A 24,070-nucleotide genomic window follows, 5' to 3' on the forward strand; every position below is an offset into this window, starting at 1 on the left:
TCCTGCAGAGATTACAAATCTTGAGCAGAAAACCCCAACACAGAGTGCATAGTGAGTTCAAATGTATTGTAATTAAAGTCACCCAGATGGTAGTTGGATTAATCAATGATGCGGCAGTATTTATCTTGGGATACAAGATTCTGAACTCCAGAGTGAGAAAATCCCCAAGGTGGGGGTGGAGACAGTTAATAAGCACCCCTGGGAAAGGCCCATTCAGCGAGGGCTGGAAAATTCGTTTGAATTTGAATCAATTTGAATAGAAATCTCCCCCAGGAAGCAGGAACAGGGAACCAGATCCTCTACGCCCAGCAAACTTTGGGCAGGAAGCGAGTACTGCAAAGCAGCAGCCAGTCGTCTGCGGTTTGGGGCGCAGAGAAAGCAATCACGGGAATCGAGTGTTTGTGCTCCTTCAAAGAACCCCGGAGGGTAGAGTAACGAACTCCAGGCGTAGCGTTGGCAAGCCTTTCCCGCTCCGCACCCACGCGGGTGCTCGAGGGCGTACGTAGGCCTCGTCTCCACCGCCAGGGCATCCACGGAGCAGCCCTCGTCCGGCCGGCCCCCGAGTCCGCTGCCCAGAGCGCGGGGCGCCGAGGGGGCGGGGCAATGAGCGGGCGGAGGGCGCGGGAGGTGCATCCTGGGAAATCCAACAACATGGGGCGCCTGGGCTGCGGGCGCTGTGGCCGCCGCGAGTCCCGGCCGCAGGCGCCGCCGTTCGCCTGACGTCCGAGCCGAGGCCCCGCCAGCCGCAGCCCGGTTCCTCCGGCCAGCCTCCCCGCCCCCCTCGGCCGGCCGCGCCATGTGAGGGGCCGCTCCCGCCGCCGCCTCTTCCTCCCCGCGCCTCCCGCCCGCCCCCGCCGCCTCAGACCCCGCCATGGATGCGCACTACGCGCCGGCGGGCTTCGCCGAGCCTCCCGCGCCCCCCGCCAGCGCCGCCACGCAGCAGCCCGCCGCCGCCCCCGCCTGGGCCTACGAAGCCCGGGTCCCGACCGCCGCCTCCAGCCCCGGCTGCAGCGGCAGCAGCCCCAGCCTCAAGGCCAGGTAGAGAGGGTGGGCTCGGGGTCTCACTGGGCCAGGAAAGGCCGCGGAGGCGCCGGGGCCTGTACCACCCCTCCCGGGGCCCGGGCCGGGTGGGGACCTTCGGGGAGCCTTTCATCGCTCCCAGGAGAGCCGGTGGACGACTCCTGGCGGGTGGTCCGGGCTGGGTGGGGGCTCAAGGGGCAGGATCCGCGCCTGGGGCGGGTCGGAGCGAGAGGCTGTAGGGAAGGTGGGGTGGGAGAGGAGGGGCTCAGTCACCCCTCGGTGGTGGATTCCCACTTGGTGAAGTTTAGGTGAACTCGGTTTCTGGGGAACCGTACTGACTCGGGGGAGGCCTAGCGGGGCATCGCAGAGCTCCGGGCAGTGACATTCCATTGTATTGGAACCTGGGTGGCCGATGATGTGTTGGGGGCCTTGACGTTGTAAAGGTGGGGGCGATGGCGGGGACGAGGCGCGGGACCGTGTTGCTGACACTGGGGGACCTGGGGTGGCTGGTCTGCAAGGGAACCCCCAGGGCGGGACGCGAACGCTGAGCAGAGGCTGGGTGACATATGTTTGCAGTAGTGGCTCTGTTCCACGCGTTCAAAGTTGCTCTTGGGTTTCCTTTCCTTTTAACAACGGCAGGAAGTCGCGAATCCCTCTCTTCTGTCTTGTGCAGGAGGGTGGCTGACTGTTAGGAAGCATTGAGGGCTGGTGGTCAGAGAAGGCTCTAAAGGTCGAAGACCCAAAATACGTTTCTCTATCTCGGCTTCATTTTATAGCGCGGGCGTTCGAGAGTCTTTGCTCCAGCATGGCTTAAGGACCCCAAAATGTGGGCTCCTGCTTGATATTTAAGTTCGCGGGAAATGTGTAGTACCACACTTTGAAACGGTCCCTTTCGAATGATAAGTGGAAGGCGTGGTCTGGTTTGGAGGTTTTGGGTGCCGGGTATTTTTAAAGCCGCCTCCCTTGAATAATACTGAATCTGGTAGGTGCCGCTTCTAATCCAAGAACGGGAATCCTGGCTTGCTAATTAATGACTTCATCCTCAGCTACCAACAGGGAGCTTCGAAGCCTCTATGAGCTCACCAGGTTACTAAATCATTTTGACAACACGAGTGAACTTTTTGTTTCACTCTATACAGTATTCTAATTATCTTTTTATTTTTATGAAAATGCTGCTTTCGTGATTTCGAATAGATGTGTAAAGAGTAGCTGGTCTTTGTCTTAGATTGTACCTTGGAATTATTCTGAAAGAATGAAAAAAAATCATGCTTCAACAAAAGGATAATAAACCTCAGAAAATCTTAGCCCTTTTGTTTGAAAAAGCCAGGATTTTTAACAAAGTGATTTTCCAATTTTGAGCTAAATGGTGCATGCTGTGGTCTTTTAGAAATAACTCGTAGTTTTGTGTTCTGTGTAACTAAGCCATTTTGAATGATTTTAGTACGGATATTTGAACCTTGATTATTTTTGGTGCTAGGTTTTTTTTTTTATCATTTTACATAGAACATTTTCATTGTCTATAACAATTTACAAATTAACTTTCTCTTCAGTGAACAGCAATGATGTGCAATGTGCGGCATTTCTTAGCTCAAGTAAAAAACTGTCCTATTAGGCAAATAACACTGAAATGCTGCCTACTTATTGTCTCTTATTTCTTTGAGCAGAATACCTCCTAGGCAAGAAACAAAAACTGGCTGGTCATATTTTCCAAATGTTATCAGAGTAACCCAGAACGACTCCCCAAGCCTGTTTGAAAGCAAGTTTAAAAGACTTTAGTTATTATTTTTTAGATGTTAGTAGTACTTAAATGCAAACCCCTTCTTATTGCTTTAAAACATTTTTGGAGGGTTGTGGTCAGTTAAATTATAGCCTACGAAAAGCAGGCTTTCCCCCTCCCCCACAAAACCTGCTTTGTTAACATGTTGTGTTAGGATCAGGCCATCTGTACAGGGCTGCTCACACTTCAAATTACTTTTCTTCAAATCAGGCAAATGTCCTCTTTGATTTCAGTTACACCAGAAGTACTGTGTCTGTAATGTGCTTTCAGGGTCCTTAAAATATCAGGAAGCTTAATCATATTTTTACAACGTTTTAAAAAGTGTTTGATAATTCATGTATCAGTTGAATGTTTTTGTTTCCCTTTGTGGCAGTTTCATTAGTGCTCACAAATGAACACTAGCTGTGATGATGTGACATGGACATTTATCCAGAAAGAATTAGCTTGTCTGCCACCTTATTTCCTGTACTTATTCAGAAACTGGCAGATGGCAATGGCATTCACTTGTTACTGACATGGGATTTAACGTCCTCCTGTATGTCTTTGCTTCCTCCTAAAAATGCGTTTTCATGACTCAGTATGAAGGTGTCTGGGAAATCATGAGTTTAAAACAATATTTTCTTTGATACAGCAGCTCCATTGGACTTTTTAAAATTTTTGTTTTGTGTGTGTGTTTGTTTTTGTTTTTTGGCTACTGTTCTTGACTTTTTGAGACAAAGCTGTCCTGGAACTCACTGTGTAGACCAGGCTGATCTCAAACTCAGAAAGATCTGCGTGCTTCTGCCTCCTGAGTACTAGGATTAAAGGTATGCACCACCACTGCTGAAACTCCAGGTTTTTTGTTTTTGTTTAAAAAAATTATGGAGAGAATTTTGAGCCCTAAATGTTTCTAAAGTAACATTTGATAACTACTTGTGTATTTTGGCAATAGGTCTTATATATTTTGGATTGTTTGCGCCCCTCAGTTTCAGAAACCAAATGAGCATACCCTTTGCCTATCGTCACAACCTTTTGGAGGTTGTTTGCTTTTGTGTTTTCAATGGTCAATATGAATGCTTTAAGAGAGAATAAGTTGAAGGGGGTAAGAAAAAGTCTAATCTGCCTTTAAATTAGGGAGCTTTATAAACCATGTAAGTGAAAGATATCAACCCAGAATGGAGACGAGGAGCGAAGATATCAACCCAGAATGGAGACGAGGAGCGAAGATGTATTTAACAGCAGCGAGGCTAGACAGGCATGGAAACCTATAATCCTAGTAGAAAGAAGGTTTGCTCTGAGTTCAAGGCCAGCCTGGTTTACAGTGTCTCAGCCCCACAAAAGGCAATAAGGTTTGGTGACAACACATAAAACTCCTGGGTTTCTGGACTGAGCAACTATGTGGCTAGAGGTGTGGACAAAGATGAGTCTGTAAGGAGAAATAGAGGTGAGATGGGTGTGAAACATGAGCTCATCATTAAATGACCTTTACATATTCAAGTAAAAGGTCAGAGAGATAGTGGAATATGTGACTAGGTTCTCACTGGAGGTTTGAACTGAAAACAAATAAGGTCATCTCCTTTGAGATGGCATTTAAAAACACATCAGTCCCAGGCTTTGAGTAAACAAGAGGGATTAGTTAGAAGAGGAATTAAAAACTAGTCAAGAACAAGGAAAAGCTCTGCGCCAGAGATGATGAAGGAGAACCAGGAAAGTGCAGTGCAATTGAAAGAATGTTCAGTCTATAGCAAAAGGACAGTGGAATAGGATATTGGTGTTTGTTTGCTAGATCAAATCATGAAAGCTAATTTAACTATCCTGTGAGTGAGTGGTGCCATTAGACTCACCATGCATCATCACAGTATAACGGCTAAACAGACGGTCAAAACTCAGTGCCCAAGATTAAATCTCAGCCTCATCACCTAGAAGCTTTGTGACTCAGATGTGTCTGTGCCTTAGTTTCCTCGTCCATAAAAGGATGGACAGAAACTGCAAATGGTGACTTTGTGTGGGGTAAGGTGGGAGTTGCAGTGAACAGTATAGGTGCATCTCAGTCCCCTTTCACCCTGGAGCAGGGACCAAAGTGAAGGGTTTGGATGTTTGTAGTTATTTCAGTATAAGGGTATGGGCCACGGCTTGCCTTCATATTTCCTTGCTGTGTTCTCTGGAGTGAGTACTAAAGTATGTCTGCCATAGCGTACATGTTTGGTATCTGAGTACCTGATAGATGTGAGGTAATGTCGCCTTTATTGTCAAATATATTTCTTTAGTGAAAGCTCAAGAAATCTTGAGCTAAATAAATGGCATGCATTTATTCATTCGTAAAATTGTACCAAGTATCTGAGTTCAAAATATTAGACCAAGTTCTATAGGGTACTGCAGAAATAGGAAAGACACTGTCCTGCCTCTTTAAAAGCTTGTGATTTACAAGGGTGACAGGGTAATTAATATACTTGTTACTTCTCTGCTTCGCTTCTAAATCCTGGTGTGAGCCGGGCCTTAGAGGTCCATCCTTCTCTCTCTGCTCACTCAAGTTCAACTTGATATGAATGAGGTGACATTCAAAATTATATCTTTATTTCTGTACCTGGTGCCTGACATCTTCATGTGGATATCAAATAGGCGTTTGGAACATAGTGATTCTAAAGAGATTATCTTTTCCGTCTTAGTAAATGCTGTTTCTGTTTACTACAATCTCCACAGAAGCTGTTGTCGTTTCTTTCCTGTTGCTTTCTCTGCTTCTACTTTAGGCCCTCTAAATTTTGTTCTAATTATTTGTTGTGTGTGAGTGTTTTGCCTGCATCTATGTCTGAGCACCAGGTGCAGGTAGTGCTCTTACAGGTCGGAAGAGGTCTAGGATCCCTTAGAACTGGAGTTACAGATGGTTGTGAGTCATCATATGGATACTGGGAATCAAACCCAAGTCTTCTACAATAGCAGCCTCTGCTTTTAACCTCTGAGCCGTCTCTTCAGCCCCATTTCACATTTTGTTAATCTGTCAGTGTGTGAAGTCTCTGGTTAAGTGTGTCATTGTAGGAGGGAGACTATACAAAGGTATGTTTCATTGTGGGGCTCGCCAGCGTTATACTGCCATGGAGTGAGCACTATATTTTAGGGGCTTTAGAATTTATTCTCTGTAAAGATTAGGACATTTTAGAGAAGGATGATGGTGTGAATGGGTTGGCTTTTGTTTTTAACAGTTTATTTTTATTTATGTGTATATATCTCTGCAAATGTATGCCACTTGTGAGTGCTGGACCATGAACTCTAGTCCTCTGAAGAGCAGCAAGTGCTCTTAAGTTTGAGCTGTCTTTCCAGCCTCAACCCCCACTCCCACCAAATTTAAACAAATCCTGCTGAGTCTCTCTGTCTCTGTCTCTCTCTCTCTCTCTGTCCCTTCCTCCCGTCCTTTCTGTCTTTCTTGCCGACACTTCCGTTTTTACTTTTTTGTTTTTCGAGACAGGGTTTCTCTGTGGTTTTGGAGCCTGTCCTGGAACTAGCTCTTGTAGACCAGGCTGGTTTCGAACTCACAGAGATCCGCCTGCCTCTGCCTCCCGAGTGCTGGGATTAAAGGCGTGCGCCACGACCACCCGGCTTCCGACACTTCCGTTTACTTTGAAGTATTTGTTAGTAGATGGCAAGACCAGAGAAGTGTGAATTCAGTAGTTTTAGAGTCAGTAAGGAAATTTCAGAGATAAAAGATTTTAGTGAGTAAAGTGTTTATTCTCAGCCCTTAACTGAAAACTATAGTATTTACTAAATGACAGATGTCAGTGCACTGGCCTAATAATTTTAGTATGTGTGTTTGCTTGCATACCTGGTACCCTCAGAGACCTGAAAAGGGTGTTGGATCCCCTGGAGTTGGAGTTATAGATGATTGTGAACTGCCATGTGGGTACTGGGAATTGAACATGGATCCTCTGGAAAAACAGTCAGTGTTCTCAACCACTGAGTCATTTCTCTAACTCCCATGAGTTGGTTTAATAGGATTAAATTGGCAGTTAATTACAGAATTGTTTAGAATTAGCAGAAGTAGGAAACCGGTTTTGAGATGAGAGGCAATGTACCACATCAGTCAAGAAGGAGGTGATAGAGATATATAATGATGCATAATGGGTCAGTGAGCCAACTCCATCTGTAAATGTGCTCTCTTGTAAGCTTGGTGACCAGAGTTCAATCTCCAGAAACTCTCCAAAGTTGGTAGGCAGGAGAGAACAGACTCCATTAAGTTGTCCTCTGACCATCATGTGTGCCCCATGGTATGTTTGCCTCTTCTACAATAAAAATTAGAAGAAAAAAGAGTCAATGAATAAAGAGACAAAAAGATAAAATCACCTGGGATGGCTGGCAACATACATATTAAAGGATAAAGAAGGGTACATTTTAAAGCTGGGTAACTGAAAAAATGGTGCAGTGAACAAAGAAATTTTACTACACTTAATGTTTTTATTAATTTGAGAATTTCATGCTGTATTTTGATCATACTCATGCACCTTCTCTTGTTGTTGGGGTTTCTGTCCTGCCCAGTTCCCACAATCCTTAAGTCCCAAAGGAATCACACAGAGGTCTACATTAGTTATTAAACTAATTGGCCCATTAGCTCAGGCTTCTTATTAACTCTTAGAACTTATATTAGCCCATTATTTTTTTTTAATATTTATTTATTCATTATGTATACAATATTCTGTGTTATGCCTGCAGGCCAGAAGAGGGCACCAGACCCCATTACAGATGGTTGTGAGCCACCATGTGGTTGCTGGGAATTGAACTCAGGACCTTTGGAAGAGCAGGCAATGCTCTTAACCTCTGAGCCACATCTCCAGCCCCTAGCCCATTATTCTTGTCTATGCTGCCCACGTGGCTCAGTACCTTATTCAGTGAGGCAGTCACATCTTACTTCTGTGGCTGGGTCACAACTGTGGACCCAAGCTTTCTTCTTCCCAGAATTCTTCTGTTCTTGTCATCCCACCTCTATTTCCTGCCTGGTTGTCCCACCTATACTTCCTGCCTGGCTCTGGCCAATCAGTGTCTATTTAAAATATTGACAAGATACAGACCATTGTCCCACAGCATTCTCCAGCCCTATTTTGTAAGATAGGGTCTTACTACATAGACGTGTTAGCCTTGAATTCTCTATATAAACCAACTGACCTTGGTTACCTACTCACAGAGATCCAATTATACTCACAGATTTCCAATTGCTGAAATTGCAGGGGCCCCTTTTATTTTTCCAACGGTATATGTATTTTTAATGTGTGTGGGTGTTTTGCCTGCATGTACGTCTGTACCTTATGTATGTACTGCTTGTGGAGGCCGAAGAGAGCATACCCCAGAACTGGAGTTACTGGAAACTGAACCTGGGTCATCTGGAAGAGCAGCCTGTGTTTTAATACTGAACCATCTTTCCAGCCTCACCACCATTGGTTTTTGTTTTGTTTTTTTGTTTTTGTTTTTCCCTCGAGGTAGGGTTTCTCTGTATAACAACTCTGGCTGTCCTGGAACTCTGTTCCAGACTGGCCTCCAGCCCACAGAGATCTGCCTACCTCTTCCTCACAAGTGCTGGGATCAAAGTATGCACCACCACTGCCCATCCACCATTGTTTTTTGTTTTTTTTTTGTAAGTGACAGAAATTGCTCACAGGTTTGTCAGTATTTAACGTAAGTTTTGTGTGTGTTATAAAAATGTTTGTATTCATGTCATTGTGCACTTACATGTGTGCATGCTTACCTGTGCGAACATGGAGGCTAGGGTAACTGGTGACTTCCTATCACTCTCACTCTCTACCGTAGTCACTGAACCTGGAGCTCATAGTTCAACTCTCTGACTGGCCAGTGAATCTTAGGGTCTGCTTCCTACAATGCTGACATAACAGATGTATACCAACCATGCTTGACTTTTTTGTTTTGTTTTTTTTCGAGACAGGGTTTCTTTGTGGTTTTGGAGCCTGTCCTGGAACTAGTTCTTGTAGACCAGGCCGGTCTCGAACTCACAGAGATCTGCCTGCCTCTGCCTCCCAAGTGCTGGGATTAAAGGCATGCGCCACCACCGCCCGGCCATGCTTGACTTTTTTAAATGTATGCTGGGAATCCAAATTCAGCTTCTCATGTTTGAATGCCAAGTACTTTACCAACTGAGCCATCTCCCTAGCCCACCACTTGTTTTGAACTATGTATGCATTTTGTAAACATATGCTGATTGACTTTTATCTGTAAATGCTGTACAACTCTTGTATGCATTAAAGATTTGGTGGCAATTAATATACACAAAAAAGTCTTTGTTCCTAGCTAGACATAGTTATGATTCTAGCAGGCTCAGGAGGAGCTTAAGTTCCAGAGCTATGTAGGGAAACCTTGTCTTAGGGAACAAAATGAAAGTTTTGTGGGGTTTTTGTTTGTGTGTTTAATTTGAGATGGAGAGTATTTGGCTCAGGCTGGATTCACTCTGGCTACATAGCTGAGAATGACCTTGAACCTCTTGATCCTCCTTCCACTTCCCAAGTGTTGGGATCACTCACGAGTGTGCTACCATGGATCTGGCAAAAGAACTTGTTGAGCTTAATTTAATTCCCTAGCTGCTAGGAAGTCAGAGGGGCAGTTAAGTGAGAACATTTTCTCTTGAAATAGCTAAGGAAGCAGCATGTGCAACGGCTTAAGGCAAGGAGTTGGACAGTTACCTTCCCTGGTACGATCTTAGTAGTGTTCCTGCAGAGTCATCTGAAGGACTTGCTGAAAATACCGGCTGTTGGCCCAGAGTTTCTGAGTCAGTACATGTGAGATACAGCCCTATAATTCCTAAATTCCTAGATCATTCTATTTAAGGACCACACTGAGAACACTGGTGTGGATCTTATCTCTCTTGGCAGCTGGTTAAGTTAGAGCTATCTCTTCACAGAGCTTTCTTGACCACCAAATCTATTTTTAATTATATGTAGGTATCTTCCTGTGGCTATGTGATTGCAGATGCTATAAGAGGTGTCAAAAACCATAGTAGCTAGAGCACAAAAAGTTGTAATCTTCCTAATTTGAGTGCTTGGAACCAACGGGTCCTCTGGGAAAGCAGCAAGAGCAGCAAAATCTGAATCATCTCTCCAGCCACCCCTCCCCCCATTTAAATAGAACCCTTATTTACTTTGAAGTGTATGCTTAACTGACAAGGAGTGAGTTTGGGGGTTTATATAGACAAAGGATGCTCAGAGATAAGGTCTTAGGTGACATAGTCTCAGCTTTAGCTAAGAGCTGATAACAGGTATTAGGTTCTAGGTGTTGTGCACTACTCTAATAATTTTTGTGTGTATAATCTCAGCTCCTCTCACTGTGCAATAGATATTATTGTTAACCCATTTTACAATGAAACTAAAGCATAGAGAAGTTAGCCTTTTTAAGACCATAATGTTAAGTGACAGAAGCAGTATTTGAACTTTGGATGTGGGAGAATATGTTGTTAATCACAAGGTGTTTTAGTTCTCCAGGGAAATTCCTTTTGTGAGGTGGAGGATATAACATAAAGCAGAACTGTTAAATTAAGTAAAAAGTAAAAACGAATGGTAGGGATGGAAGACTTTAAAGAAGGGGCTTTGGGGCGTAGCATCTGTGCTGAGAGACAGGCTGTGCTCCCGTTTGTTTAAAAGAACTGGGATTACTTTTCCTAGAACATACTTTTGGTAAAAGTTTTTAGACTAAGACCATCGGTTTCTACCAAATTGAACAACTTGCCATAATATGTGGAAAATACAGAAATACTAAAGTATGTCATTTTAAGTACCTTTCAGTATACAGTTTTCTATTAATTTTTTCTCAGTTTACTATGGAACCTTCACAGATTCTGCCTTATCTTCTTATTTTAGATTGGATACACAGGTTTTTCACTATGTGTATTAATTACTTGTTGCTGTGATAAAATACTTTAAAAGGCATTTTAAGGAAGCGTTTGTTTTGGGTTATGGTCAAGACTATCAGGGAAGATCCGGTGGCAGAAGCACGCGGAGGCTAGATACATTGCATCCACAGTCGGGAATATATCCATTCTTAGACCCCGCCCCAAAGAAAGGTACTACTCATATACAGGGTGGATGTTCCCTGTGGTGATACTTTGTTTGTTTTTTATCAAATAATTAAAGCTTGCCTGAAGATCAGAGTGCAGAGCTAAGCCACTAGAGGTCAGGGAGTAGTGGCACACACCTTTAATCCCAGGACTCAGGAAATAGATGGATCTCTGTTCTAGGCTACCCTGGGCTATAGGAAATTGAGCCACTCTAAAAGAGAAACAGCCAAGTGATGGTGGCTCATGCCTTTCATCCCAACACTAGAGAGGTGGAGACAGGAAGGGATATGACTGGGCGGAGAGTGGAATATAAGACTGAAGGAGACCAAACCAGATGCAGTCTGCAGATCTAGTCTGAGGATGCAGTCTGAAGCAGGCGATTGAAGGATGCAGTCTGCAGACGCAGTCTGAGGTTTGGTAGAGAGACATTCAGTCTGAGGATTTGTAGAGACAGGTTCACCTCTTTAGTCTGAGCACTGGTAGAGGCACGAACTCTCTAGTGACTGCTCTGCTTCTCTGATCCTTCAGCTTTCACCCCTGATAGCTGACTCAAACTTTTTTATTATTAAAACCAATTAGAATTCATGCTACATCTTCCTATCTTGATTGATCTAGATAATCCCTCACAGACATACTCAGAAATTTGTGTTAAATTTGATTTGATTCAAAAATCTCATCAAATTGACAATGAAGTGGACCATTAGAATTCTACCTCGTGTCAACTTGACAACTTTTGAACATCACTTTTAAGTTGTGACTTTCCACTCTATACCTGTAGGCTCATCGCCATCTCATTGAAAAATGAATTCAGTCCAACTTCAAAAGTGCCATGGTATTTAACAGTTCCAACATTGTTTAAAAGTCCAAAGTCCAGATCTTATCTGAGATTCAAGGCACTCTTAACTGTGAGTGCCTATAAACTAAAAAACTTACACTCTACTGACGATAAACATTCTCATTCCAATAAGGAAGAACAGGGCACAGTAAGAATTGTGGGATCAAAGCAAGACCAAAATCCAGCCAGGAAAAAAGCAGATCCTGCAACTAAACTATAAATTTTGAAGGCGTGTGCTAGCTTTCCATTACTGTGACAGAATACCTAATATGACAGCATATTAATTTATAAGAAAAAATTTATTCTGGCTCATGATTTTAGTTCATGATAGCTTAAGCTTTTACCTTGGGCCTGTGATGCCACAAAACTTCATGGCAGGAAATGTGGTATATTCAAAGCCACTCCTTGATAGAAAGTAAAACTTGAGGGGGGAGTCAAGTTCCATTATGCCCTTCAAAGGGGACATATTCATGGACATAATTTCTTTAAGGCTCCTCTCCCTTGAAAATACCAGGGGCTGAGGGAAGGCTTTGCAGTTAAAAGGCACTGTTGCTCTTGCATAGGACCCACATTCCAACACCCACATTCTGCTCACAACCATTCTATAATTCTAGTCCCAGGCCCTCTTCTGATCTCCCCAGGCACGCAAATGTGTAGATAGACACATGCAAGTAAAACACTCGTATACATTGTGGTGGTTTGAATGAAAATGGCCTCCATAGGTGCGTAGGGAATAGCACTATTAGGAGGTGTGACTTTGTTGGAGCAGTTATGGCCTTGTTGCAGGAAGTGTGTCACTGTTGGGGCAGTCTTTAATGTTTCCTATGCTCAAGATACTGGCTGGTTGCGCGTATATCAATGTGTAGCCAGCTGTGGTGAAATGTTTGTATACTGTGTAAAGATTTATTGTTGTGATTGGTTTAGTAAAGAGCTCAACAGCCAATAGCTAGGCAGGAGGTATGGGCAGTACTTCTGGGCAGAAAGAAGTAAGACGAGATAATCAAGGTGCACGGAAGATGCCTGGAGACGCAGAGCGGAAACAGGAGGTGCAAGATGGAAGAGAGGTGATGCCATGTGTTAGAACCTAGATTAATATAAATGGGTTAATTTAAGTTATAAGAGCTAGTTAGGAACAAACCTAAACTATAGGCCAAGCTTTCATAATTTCTAAGAAGTCTCTGTGTCATTTGGGAACTGACTGGCGGGACAGAAAAGGACTTGTTAGAGCCACCACCATGACTGCCTGCACATCACCATGTTCCCACCATGATGATAATGGACTAAACCTGAAATGGTAAGCCGCCACCTCAGTTAAATGCTGTGGCGTTTCCTCACAGCAATAGACACCGTAACCATATACATAAAATATAAGATCTGATATTTTTTATTTTGTTTTGTTTTTGAAAGCAAGGTTTCTCTTATAATAGCCCTGGCTGTCCTGGAACTTGCTTTGTAGACCAGGCTGGCCTTGAACTCACAGAGATCCACCTGCCTCTGCCTCCCAAGCACTAGGATTAAATGTGTGCACCACCACTGCCCAGCTCTATAATTCTTTTTTTTTTTTTAAGAGATCAAATGGTGAGGTGGGAGTCTCACTACGTAGCCCTGGATGGCCTTGAACTCACAAGAGATCGTCCTGCCTCTGCTTTCCAAGTGCTGGGGTTCAAGTACTCAACAACCATGCCCAGCTTAATATTTTTACGCTTTTTATACATATGTGTATGGATAGATATGTGTGTCACAGTACTTGTGTGATCAGAGAATAACTTGCAAGAAATGTCTCTTAGTTGCTGAGCCATCTCTCTGGTCCTGATTATCTTTTCTATTGTAGCTACAGTACCTTGTAATTACATATATTTGTTGATTAAAGAAAAAAATGTATGCTTCTCTACTATGTAGTTGTTTTATTATATTTTGTAGACTAAACAGTTGTATGTTGTCTAGTCTAATATTTTATGGCAGAAATCTTGTGTGTAGCTTATAATAGTATGCTTTACATGTGTATATTGAATAAATACATAGGTTCTTGAGTTAAAATTTGCCCTTAGAAAGAATTTTGAGTATAACTAAATGAGTACATAAGAAATATTTTATAGCTACACTTCCAGTCTAGGAGTTTTTTTTTTTTAATATTTATTTATTTATTATGTGTACAACATTCCTTCCATGCGTGCCCACAGGCCAGAAGGGGGCGCCAAGTCTCATTATAGATGGCTGTGAACCACCATGTGGTTGCTGGGAATTGAACTCAGGACCTCTGGAAGAGCGGTCAGTGCTCTTAACCACTGAGCCATCTCTCCAGCCCCTGGTTTTTTTTTTTTTTTTTTTTTTTTGGTGTGTGTGTGTGTGTGTATAGCATTTTTCCCTTTTTAAGGTTTATTTATTTGTGTGTGTGTGTGTCTGTGTGTGTGTACACATTTGTACCCTCAAAAGACAGAAGGCGGGGGTGTCCCCTGGAATTGGAGTTACAAGCCACCTTTGTCAAGGTCTCTGAAAGAGCAGTATACCTTCTTCTTCCTCCTCCTCCTTCTCCCTCCCCCCCCCCACTGGTGTGAAGGTTTTGCAGTTGAGGTTGCAGATAGCTGTGGGTGCTGGGAATTGTGCTTTCCTAACCACTGAACTCTCTCTCCATCCCCAGCAGTATACACTTTTGGCCACTGACTCATCTCTTCAATTTTCCCCTCCCCCTGTGCTTTATTTTCAAATTTTTACTGAGAGAGAGAGAGAGAGAGAGAGAGCGCAAACCTCCTTAAACCTCCTTGTATATGTGCACCACATGTCACCTGATGTAATTTGATGGGCATTGAACCCAGGTCCACTACAACTGCTGAGCCATCTCCTCCCTTTCTGCGTGCGTCTGTCTGTCTGTCTTTTGTGGTAGTTCTTTCCTTCTACCGTATAAGTCTCAGAGATCAAACTGGCAGTAGGTGCCTTTATTCACTGAGCCTTCTTGCTGGCCTTAAAGAGGTTGGGTTTTTGTTGTTGTTGTTGTTGTTGTTGTTGTTTTCCTCGAGACAGGGGTTCTCTGTAGCTTTGGAGCCTGTCCTGATACTCACTGTGTAGACCAGGCTGGTCTTGAACTCACAGAGATAGATTTGCCTGCCTCTGCTCCCGAGTGCTGGGATTAAAGGTGTGCACACCACCGCCTGGTACCTCATAAGAGTTTTTAAACAAAGAAATTTAAGATCAAAACTAAATAGAGGCCGGGCGGTGGTGGCACACACCTTTAATCCCAGCACTCGAGAGGCAGAGGCAGGTGGATCCTTGTGAGCTCGAGGCCATCATGTCTGTAGAGTGAGGTCCAGGATGGCCAGAGCTGTTAGAAGAGAAACCCTGTCCTCCTCTCCCCCCACCCCCAACAAACAAAAAACCTGTAAATGGTGACTTGTTTTCTTTAAATAGAATAAACATGGTCCCTCTAATGTTTCCATACTGTCTCTCTATGTAGACCAGATAGATGGTTTAGAATTTACAGGCGGCAATGGCACACACCTTTAATCCAAGCCCTGAGAAGGCAGAGGCAGGCGGATCTCTGTAAGTTCGAAACCAGCCTCGTCTACAAGTTTCAGGAGAGGCTCCAAAGCCTACAGAAATCAACCTGTCTCTGCCTCCTGAGTGTGGGGATTAAAGCTGTGTGCCACCAATGCTTTGCACTTTAATGATACCTTAAGTAGAAATAAGAAAAGGTGAGACTTTAGTTTGAACTCAGAAAACATCTCTGAGTGTGGAAATTATTATGGTTGAACATAGTTGTATCTTACAAGTAAGTTTATGTCACAACCTCTGCTCAGTCTGCTTGTCATGTACCATGCTTGATCATTTTCATGTACTTAACATGTCTTCAGTCAGCACCTAAGTTGGTAATGATCCAACTTCCATGTTTTGCTATTTTGAGTCTTCTTTCCCTGTAAGTTGCTTTGGCCAACAGCTCTCAGTTGTACTCTGAATGAGTGTAGCTGTTTTGTCCTCAGAATTCCCTGTTTCAGTTTGTTCAGAAAGGACCTAGATTTTTGCTTTGAGGCCTTCATATATACTGTTTCATCTTCTCAGGATACTTCTTTCCTTAGATAACTTTCTTCTTTCAGTACTCAGCTGCCATTTTCTAGGGAAAGGCTTCCCACATAGTATTATATTTTTCTTTTTCCTTAGCTTTTTAATTAACTTTTAGTCTCTAGTCAAACATTTGGCAATCAGTAAACGTCAGTTGTATAGATGCAACCTATTGTATTAGGTGCAATAATGATGCATTGATTGAGCATTTATGATGTGCCAAAGTACTGTACAAAATGCTTATGTGTTTAATCAGTTTACTTGCTTTTCCATCAGCACACAGAGGCTGTGCTTTAATCTCCTGTTTTAGCCAACAAATGCAACTCCACAGTTACTGACCCACTCTTCTGGCAGTGGCCAGGCTGCTCAGGCTGCAGCCTGCTGAGAACTTTGTTCCTATAGGCAGTGGCTATATTGCTGCTGCTAAATATAGCTTTTAATTAAACCTGTCATTCTCTTTATCAATAAGACTTGGGAGTCAAAGGCTTGGATGAAAACCTGCTAGCTCAGAGAGGTTGAGTAGCAACTAGCCGACCTTCTCTCTTTGTCAGCATCTTCAAAAGAGAGCCTCCTTGTCCTCCACCAAAACAAAAGAACCCACACTACACTAAGTCCCTCCCTACTTCTTCCTGTGCATCTCTCTACTGACTTACAGATAATCTTTGACACTATGAATACTTTCTGTCAACTAAGTGCTAACTCGGCTTTCTGACCCGAACTTAATTTTATTTATTTAATGCAAACTCAAACTCGGGGTTTACAGTGTGATCAAATATCCCACAACATTTACTCTCACAACATCCTGGCAGGGCCAGGATATATTTTATAGTTGAGGAAATGAAAGCTTGTGTGGCTAGCCTCAAGTCACAGAATTTGTCTAGGCTGCTCCCTGAGACACAGACAGTGACTGCACAGAGTGGACCAAGTAGTTGATCCTGTAGTTGATGGAACCAGATGCAGAGATCCACAATCAAGCACCAGACTGAGCTCCAGGAATCCCGTTGAAGAGAGGGAGGATGAAATACATGAACAAAGGTGTAACATCTGTCTGTGTTACCCTCTTGGTACAGTTTGCGCGCCACTGTACCATACGCGAGCCGGGCAAAGGCCTGGAGATTGAAAGAGCACACAAGAGACCTGGGTCATTCGAAAGGAGATCAATGCCGTTTATTCAAACTTAGGGGAAACCTTAAATACCAAGCTGCTGCACAGTGGAATACCCCCCAGGCAGGTGGGAAACTACCATGCCCAAGGTGGAGTCAACAATGCCTTATAGCTAATAACCAGGCAGGGCAGAGGGAGCACAGGAACAAACAGAATGTTTTAGCTGGCTGACCAGAAACTCCTCAAGATGAACCCCAGGAGCGGGGGTAGACCCATGGGCCCTACACAAAGGAGGTCAGGATCATGATGGAGAAATCTAGAGACAGCTGAGCCATGCTTGTGGAAACTCATGAACTCTAGACTGGCAGCTGTGGCGCCTCCATGGGACCAAACTAGGTCCTCCATATGTGGGAGACAGTGGTGAAGCTTGGACTGAGGGGTCCCTAGCAGTGGGTCCAGGATATAGCCCTAGTGCATGAGCTCGTTTATTGGAGCCCATTCCCTATGTTGAGATGCAATGCTCAGCCTTAATGTGGGGGGTGGGGGGGATATATGTTTTAATAAAGCTTGCCTGAAGATCGGAGTGCAGAGCTAAGCCACTAAAGACCAGGCAGTGGTAGCACACACCTTTAATCCCAGGACTCGGGAGTCAGAGGCAGACGGATCTCTCTGAGTTTAAGGCCACCCTGGGCTACATGAGATTGAATCTGTCTGAAAGAGAAACAGCTCACACTTGGGATCATATGCCTTTAATCCCAGCACTAAAGAGGTGGAGACAGGAGTGATAAGGCTGAGTGGAGAGAGGAATATAAGGTGGAAGGAGACAGGAGCTCAGTGCATGCAGTCTGAGGTTCACCCCTGCAGTTAGAGAACAAAGTTTGAGGAGCAGTCTGAGGACAGGATCACCCCTTTGGTCTGAGCATTGGTAGAGGTAAAAGTCTCTCTAGTGGCTGGCTGCACTACTTCTGATTCTTCAGCTTTCACCCCCTAACTCTGGGTTTTATTATTAGAATAATTAGAATTTGTGCTACAGGGAAGAACTTGATCCTGTCCCAACTTAATGTGTCAGATTTCGTTGACTCCCCATGGAAGCCCTTACCCACTGATTGGGAGGAGTAAATGGGAGGTGAGCTGGGCAGGGGGTGAGGGGAAGGCACAAGAAGGGTTGGGAGGGAGAACTGTGGTTTGAATATAAAATGTAATTTACAAAAGACCTGCAGTCTAGTTGCAGAACCTGTACATTAAAACACAAAAACAAAACCCAATAAAACACTTGTTGCAAAGATTCTTAATTATTTTTCATATTTGTAATAAATAATCATTCTTAAGCTATAGGGCTTTGTTTTTAAATCTCAGACCATGATTAGCTAAGACAAAGTTTTGTAGAATGTTTGACTTGTAAGTGCTGCACATTTTAGGGTATAAACACAAGCTTAATTCAGTAGGTTTAGTGTTTATTTTTGTTCAGATTTGAAAGATTTATTTGTGTATGTGTGTTGTATGTATGTGTTGTGTGGTGGTATGTGCTTGTATAAGTGAGATACTCATAGAGTTGAGAAGAGGAAGTCAGCATCAGATCCTATGGTTGTGAGCTTGGGGTGCTGGATCCAAATTTAGGTCCTACGTAAGAACAATACTCCCTCTCAACAGCTGAGCCATCTCCATCCCAAGACTTTTTTAATTGAGGAAATATTTTATGTGTTTTGCTTGTATGTATGTATGTCTACCTTGTGTGTGCCTGGTGCCCATAGAAGCCAGAAGAAGGTGTCAGAAACCCTGGTTACCTGGAATTACAAATTGTGAGCAGCTATGTGCATGCTGGGAACAGAACCCTAGTCCTCTTCAAGAACAGCAAGTGTTAACCACTTAGCTGTCTCTCCAGTCCCAAATTTTATACTGAAAAGTATTATAGAGAGAATGTTTATCTTAATTGAAAACATTAGAACTATAAGGAGCTTTGGGCCTTAGAGCAGAGAACTAGTGTTCTAGAAGGCCATGGGCTCTGCTCAGAGTTGGCAACGGCAGCTGTGGAATCAGGATCGAGACTTGGGCTCCTGACTGCAGTCCCGGGTTTTTATCTTCCTCAGCCATGGAAAGATGATATTGCCAAGGCTTTTTTTTTTTTTTTTTTTTTTTTGGTTTTTCGAGACAGGGTTTCTCTGTGGTTTTGGAGCCTGTCCTGGAACTAGCTCTTGTAGACCAGGCTGGTCTCGAACTCACAGAGATCCGCCTGCCTCTGCCTCCCGAGTGCTGGGATTAAAGGCGTGCACCACCACCGCCCGGCTTGCCAAGGCTTAAGAGAAATGAACTTTAAAGAAAATGTTGTTCTTTGTAACTAGTTTCCAGTGGCTAAATTCTTTAACACAAAGAGAACAAAGTGACATAATTTCTTAGAACAAAATCATTCATTGATTGTTTAAGAAACTTAACACTTGTATACGAATTCTAGCTTGTTATCTAGGATTAAACACATTTCACAGGACTTTTGATTGATTTTTTTTTTTTTTTTTTTTTTTTTTTTTTTTGGTTTTTCGAGACAGGGTTTCTCTGTAGCTTTGGAGCCTTTCCTGGAACTAGCTCTGTAGACCAGGCTGGTCTCAAACTCACAGAGATCCGCCTGCCTCTGGGATTAAAGGCGTGTGCCACCACCGCCCGGCCTGATTAATTGATTTTTAAACTTGGAATGTGCTTTATTCCTTAAGCATTATAAACATAGGGTTAGGCTACCAAGGGATGGCTTAGCAGATAAAGATGCTTGCTGTACAATCCTGAATTCAATTCCAGAGCCTGTTTAAAGGCATAGGGAAGTTGTAGAGAACAAACTTCACAGATGTTGTCCTTTGACCTCCACGTAAGTACTGTGGCATGTGCATCCCCATCACAGTAGTCATTCATTAATGGAACTTAGTGTTCTCGGTTTGCCTAATTGGGTTAAAACTTTAGGGAAAGATTATACTTAAAACAGGGTAAAGAGTGGCAATTAAATAATGGTTTTGGTTTGGAGGAGAAAAATTTATTTTTAAGTTCAAATGACAGCAGCTAAAGAAAGACAGTATCTCATTCAAGGTTTGGGTCCCTCCCATTCATTATTGTGTGGTCTAGGTGGACTTAATCAACACAGACTTAATTGTAAATGCTTGGTTGATAGCTCAGGCTTGTTACGAGCTAACTTTTTATTTAAATTCACCCATATGTCCTGCTTCCTCTTCATCTGGCTGGTGCCTCCTGACCCGGCCCTTCTTCCTTCCAGAATTCTCTCTGCCTGGAAAATCCTAGCTGTCAGTCAATCAACTGCTAAACCAATTTGAGTGACAAATTTTTACAATGTACAAGAGGACCATTCCACAGCAGTGTGGAATGGGGATGGAGGACTGGGACACATCTCTTTGTACATTCTCTTTTCTAGGACTCAGCGCAAGGTAAAGTTTACAGAGGAGGTGGGGGTAATAAAGGTCTTAGGAAAGGCTATATGGAACCTTAAATACATGTACATCTTTTCATAAGCTGATCCAAATTCAGTAATTAGAAACAGTATCTGTGTTCTGAAGAATTTTTTTTCACTCTATAGTTAAGAAAAAAACAAATTGGCCATTGTTTAAAACTACTAGGAGTGGTACTTTTTCTGTGGTGTCTCCTCAGTCATTGGCTGTCAGAAACTCGCTGAAATGGACTATGAAGCTTCTTACGTTCTGTGAGAAGTGAGCACATGGCCACAGGAGTGACAGCTGATGCTCTGGGTGAAGAGTGGAAGGTTGTGTCATCTGGATCAGTGTGGGAATGACAGACTTCGTTTCCCACGAAGCAACGGGTTTTGACCTACGGCACAGTGTACCTGCTGCTGAATAAGGGGCATTCTTGTTATAAGACCAAGGGGAACTGGAGAGAGGAAGCGCAAATCTGTTTGAGGATGCATTGTGGGTGCCAATCTGAGTGTTCTCAACTTGGTTATTAAAAAAAAAAAAACCGGGTGGTGGTGGCATATGCTTTTAATCCCAACACTTGGGAGGCAGAAGCAGGCAAATCTTTGTGAGTTCTAAGCCAGCCTGGTTTACAGAGTTCCAGGATAGCCAGGGCTACACAGAAACCCTGTCTCAAAAAACTTTAAAAAAGGGGGGGGGGTGTTCCTGGACTGACAGATACTACTGTGCCTCGTTGGTTGGGACCTAAAAGAGCTAGTAGAATTAGAAAGTCTTTTAATCTTTCTGAATTATGTCCTCCAATACGTTTTCAGAAAGCCCTTAATCTCTAGTGGCCTGGCTGCTTTGCATTTCTGATCTTCATCTTGAATCCCAATGTGTCTCTGGGTTTTTATTATTCATGCTATAGAGTCCAGTCAAAAATAAGTCTCTTACAAGTAACAAATAATCATACCTTGAAGGGAAAAAAATTACTAGGAGTAGTGCACAACCAACGAAGTGTAGTTCACTCCTGTAGTTCTATCAGTGGAGAGGGTGAGGCAAGAGAGGCCCCAAGTTCAGTACCAGCCTGGGCTACAATAGTGTCATGCTGTCTCAACAAAATCAGCTTCCAGGACTGTAGATGGTAGCTCATTATAACGTTTAGCCTTCTGAAATTTATTTTAAAACTGTACAGGTATATACAGAGTAATTAATTTTTTTTAAAGATTTATTTATTATGTATACAACATTCTGCCTCGATGTATGCCCGCACGCCAGAGGAGGGTGCCAGATCTCAGTACAGATGGTTGTGAGCCCCCAGAGTAATTAATTTTTGTGATAGGGATTTGTCTTAGGGTTTATTTTTGAGATAAAATACCGCGACCAAAAACAGCTTGGGAAGCAAAGGTTTTATTTCAGTTTGTCTCAATCACGTTCCATCTTGAATGGAAGTCAGGGCAGGAACCTGGAGGCAGAAACTGAAGCAGAAACTATAGAAGAACTCTGCTTACTGGCTTGCTCTACATGGATTGCTCAGTCTGTTTTCTTATACAAGGATCACCTGCCTAAGGGAGGCACTACCCTCAGTGAACTGTGCCTGCCCACAATAATCGTTATTGATGAAAATGCCCAAAGGTTTGCCCATGGACAATCTGATATAGGTGTTTTTTCAACTGAGGTTTTTCTTCCCAAATAACTCTTAACTTATGTCAAGTTGACCAAAAAACAGGCAAAGGATAAAACTCACAGCCTTGCACACGTACTAGGCAAAGGCCCCAATCCAAGTGTTTGTTGTTTTCCCAGTATTCCAAACAAGGAATGGTGTACATTGAGCAAGTATTCTGCCACTGAGCTATTTTATATCCCCAACTCTGTGTATACATGTTATAAATGATTATGCAGTGTATAGGGATGAGCCGGCCACAGGAGACTGACGTGTGTGCAGCAAGGCAGATATACCATAGACTGTCTTCTTACTGATAATGTTGCACAAAGAGAAACAGCAGTGATCGCTGGTTGGTCGCAGGTTGTGTGTGCAGCTGTCAGTATTGTCCAATTCTAAAGTATTTTTCTTATTCCATAAGGAACCACATTCGTTTTAGCTGTTGCTTCCTCTTCTGTCCTAGCCCCAGTCCCTGACAAGCAGTGATTTTGTTTCTCCATGGATTTGCTTACTTGGGAAATTTCATACAAATGGAATTTTGTATGACCTCATCTCTTTTATGTTTGGTTTCTGCTTAGTGATTTCCATGTTCATCCTTTTTGTGTTTGAACGGGGTACCATTTTATGTCTGTCTCACATTTTGTTTATTCATTTATTAGTTGGTAGGCTTAAAGTTTGTTTTTGTTAGGAAAATGCTATCAATATTCAAGTGGTTTTGTGTGAATCTTTCATGTCTCTTGAGAGTAGAATTGCTGAACCATAGAGTGAAAAGAGCATGGGGTTTAATTGATCTTAATTCTGTGAACTGTTGTTAATTAAAAACTAACTTTATACCATATAATCTTTGTTCATTCAAAAACAAAACTGCAGTCCAGGTATCCTGGTGCACACCTTTAATCCCAAGATTTAAGGACCAGAGATTGGTAGATCTCTGCCTTTAAGGGCTGTATAGTAAGACCATGTCTTACTTCGGAGTCGGAGACAGCTGGATCTCTGTGAGTTCGAGGTCAGCCTTGTCTACATAGTTCTAGGACAGTCAGGGCTACACAGAAACCCTGTCTTGAAACCACCACACATGCACGCGCGCACACACACACACACACAGCTGGGCATGGCGGCCCACACCTTTAATCCTAGTATTTGGGCGGCGCAGGCAGGCGGATCTCTGAGTTTGAGGCCTTCCTGTTCTACAAAGAGAGCTCCAGGACTACATGTAGAGATCTCTCTCCAACTCTTATCTCCTCCAAGAAAGAAAAATAATGTAACTTGAAATAATTTGTTTAAACACACACACAAAACAAAAAAATGCCTAATACCCTATTAATAATAATTTGGAAGGCCTTTTTCAATAGTATTTGTTGTATTGCTTTTTGTAACTTAATTTTACTTTGAGTTTATTGCTTCTGTGTATGTATGTATGTATGTATGTATGTATGTATGTATGTATGTATGTGTACCACATGTGTGCTAGTGCAGAAGTGCCAGGCTATTAATTTATGGATATGAGCTGACCCCGTGGCTTCATGTTTGAATTTTAGGTCCCCAACATTTAGCAAGATGCCTGTTAACTGAGTAGATGCTTAGTCAGTGTTACTGAACATAAAATTTTAATTACTTGTAAGAATCTACAGTGTATCAAACACAAATCTTTGTGCTAGTGAGGAAGCAGTGAGCAAAGCAAAGATCTTGTTCTTGTGGAGTTGACGTGTTTGTTAATTATCTAATAAGCAAACCAGGAAAGGTGTAGTATAATGAATATTAGTAGTCTTGTGGAGAAAAATAAAAGAGGGTTGGGGAATGAGAAGAAAGAATGGGGGAAATAGTAATATGCCCCTTGCCCCAGCCACTTGGGAGCCTGCGTTGGGAGAATCATGAGTTTGAGGTTAATTTAGACTGTATAGGAGAAGATCTACTTAGAAAAGTCAAGGCCTAGGAATGTAGCTTACTGTTATGTGCTTGCCTGATGTGTACATCCCCTGGATTCAGTCTAATGTTTGTCTGTGTGTGTGAGGAAGGAGAATCCCAGCTATTACTTTATATCATGTTCAAAAAATTAGCTCCAAGTGGAATCTGAAATCCAGATGTTTTGGACATTGCATAATCTTCCCACATTTGCTGATGTTAGAGTGTTTGAATTTTGGATTATATATTTTCAGCTTCTAAAAGACTATGCAGATATTTCAGAATCAAAGAAACTCTTTATTTT

General features: G+C 42.9%; 1 protein-coding gene across 1 annotated transcript in view; it reads left to right on the forward strand.

Moving 5' to 3' along the window:
- The first annotated feature begins 881 nt into the window (after nucleotides 1–881).
- Nucleotides 882–24,070, forward strand: part of Qser1 (glutamine and serine rich 1) — a 69,331-nt gene continuing 46,142 nt past the window's right edge. The window contains exon 1 of the mRNA XM_057780890.1: nucleotides 882–1,038. The gene's annotated coding sequence lies outside the window, so the exon portion shown is untranslated. The remainder of the gene's footprint in view (nucleotides 1,039–24,070) is intronic.

This window comes from Chionomys nivalis, chromosome 9 (assembly GCF_950005125.1).
Source record: "Chionomys nivalis chromosome 9, mChiNiv1.1, whole genome shotgun sequence".
Taxonomy (NCBI): domain Eukaryota; kingdom Metazoa; phylum Chordata; class Mammalia; order Rodentia; family Cricetidae; genus Chionomys; species Chionomys nivalis.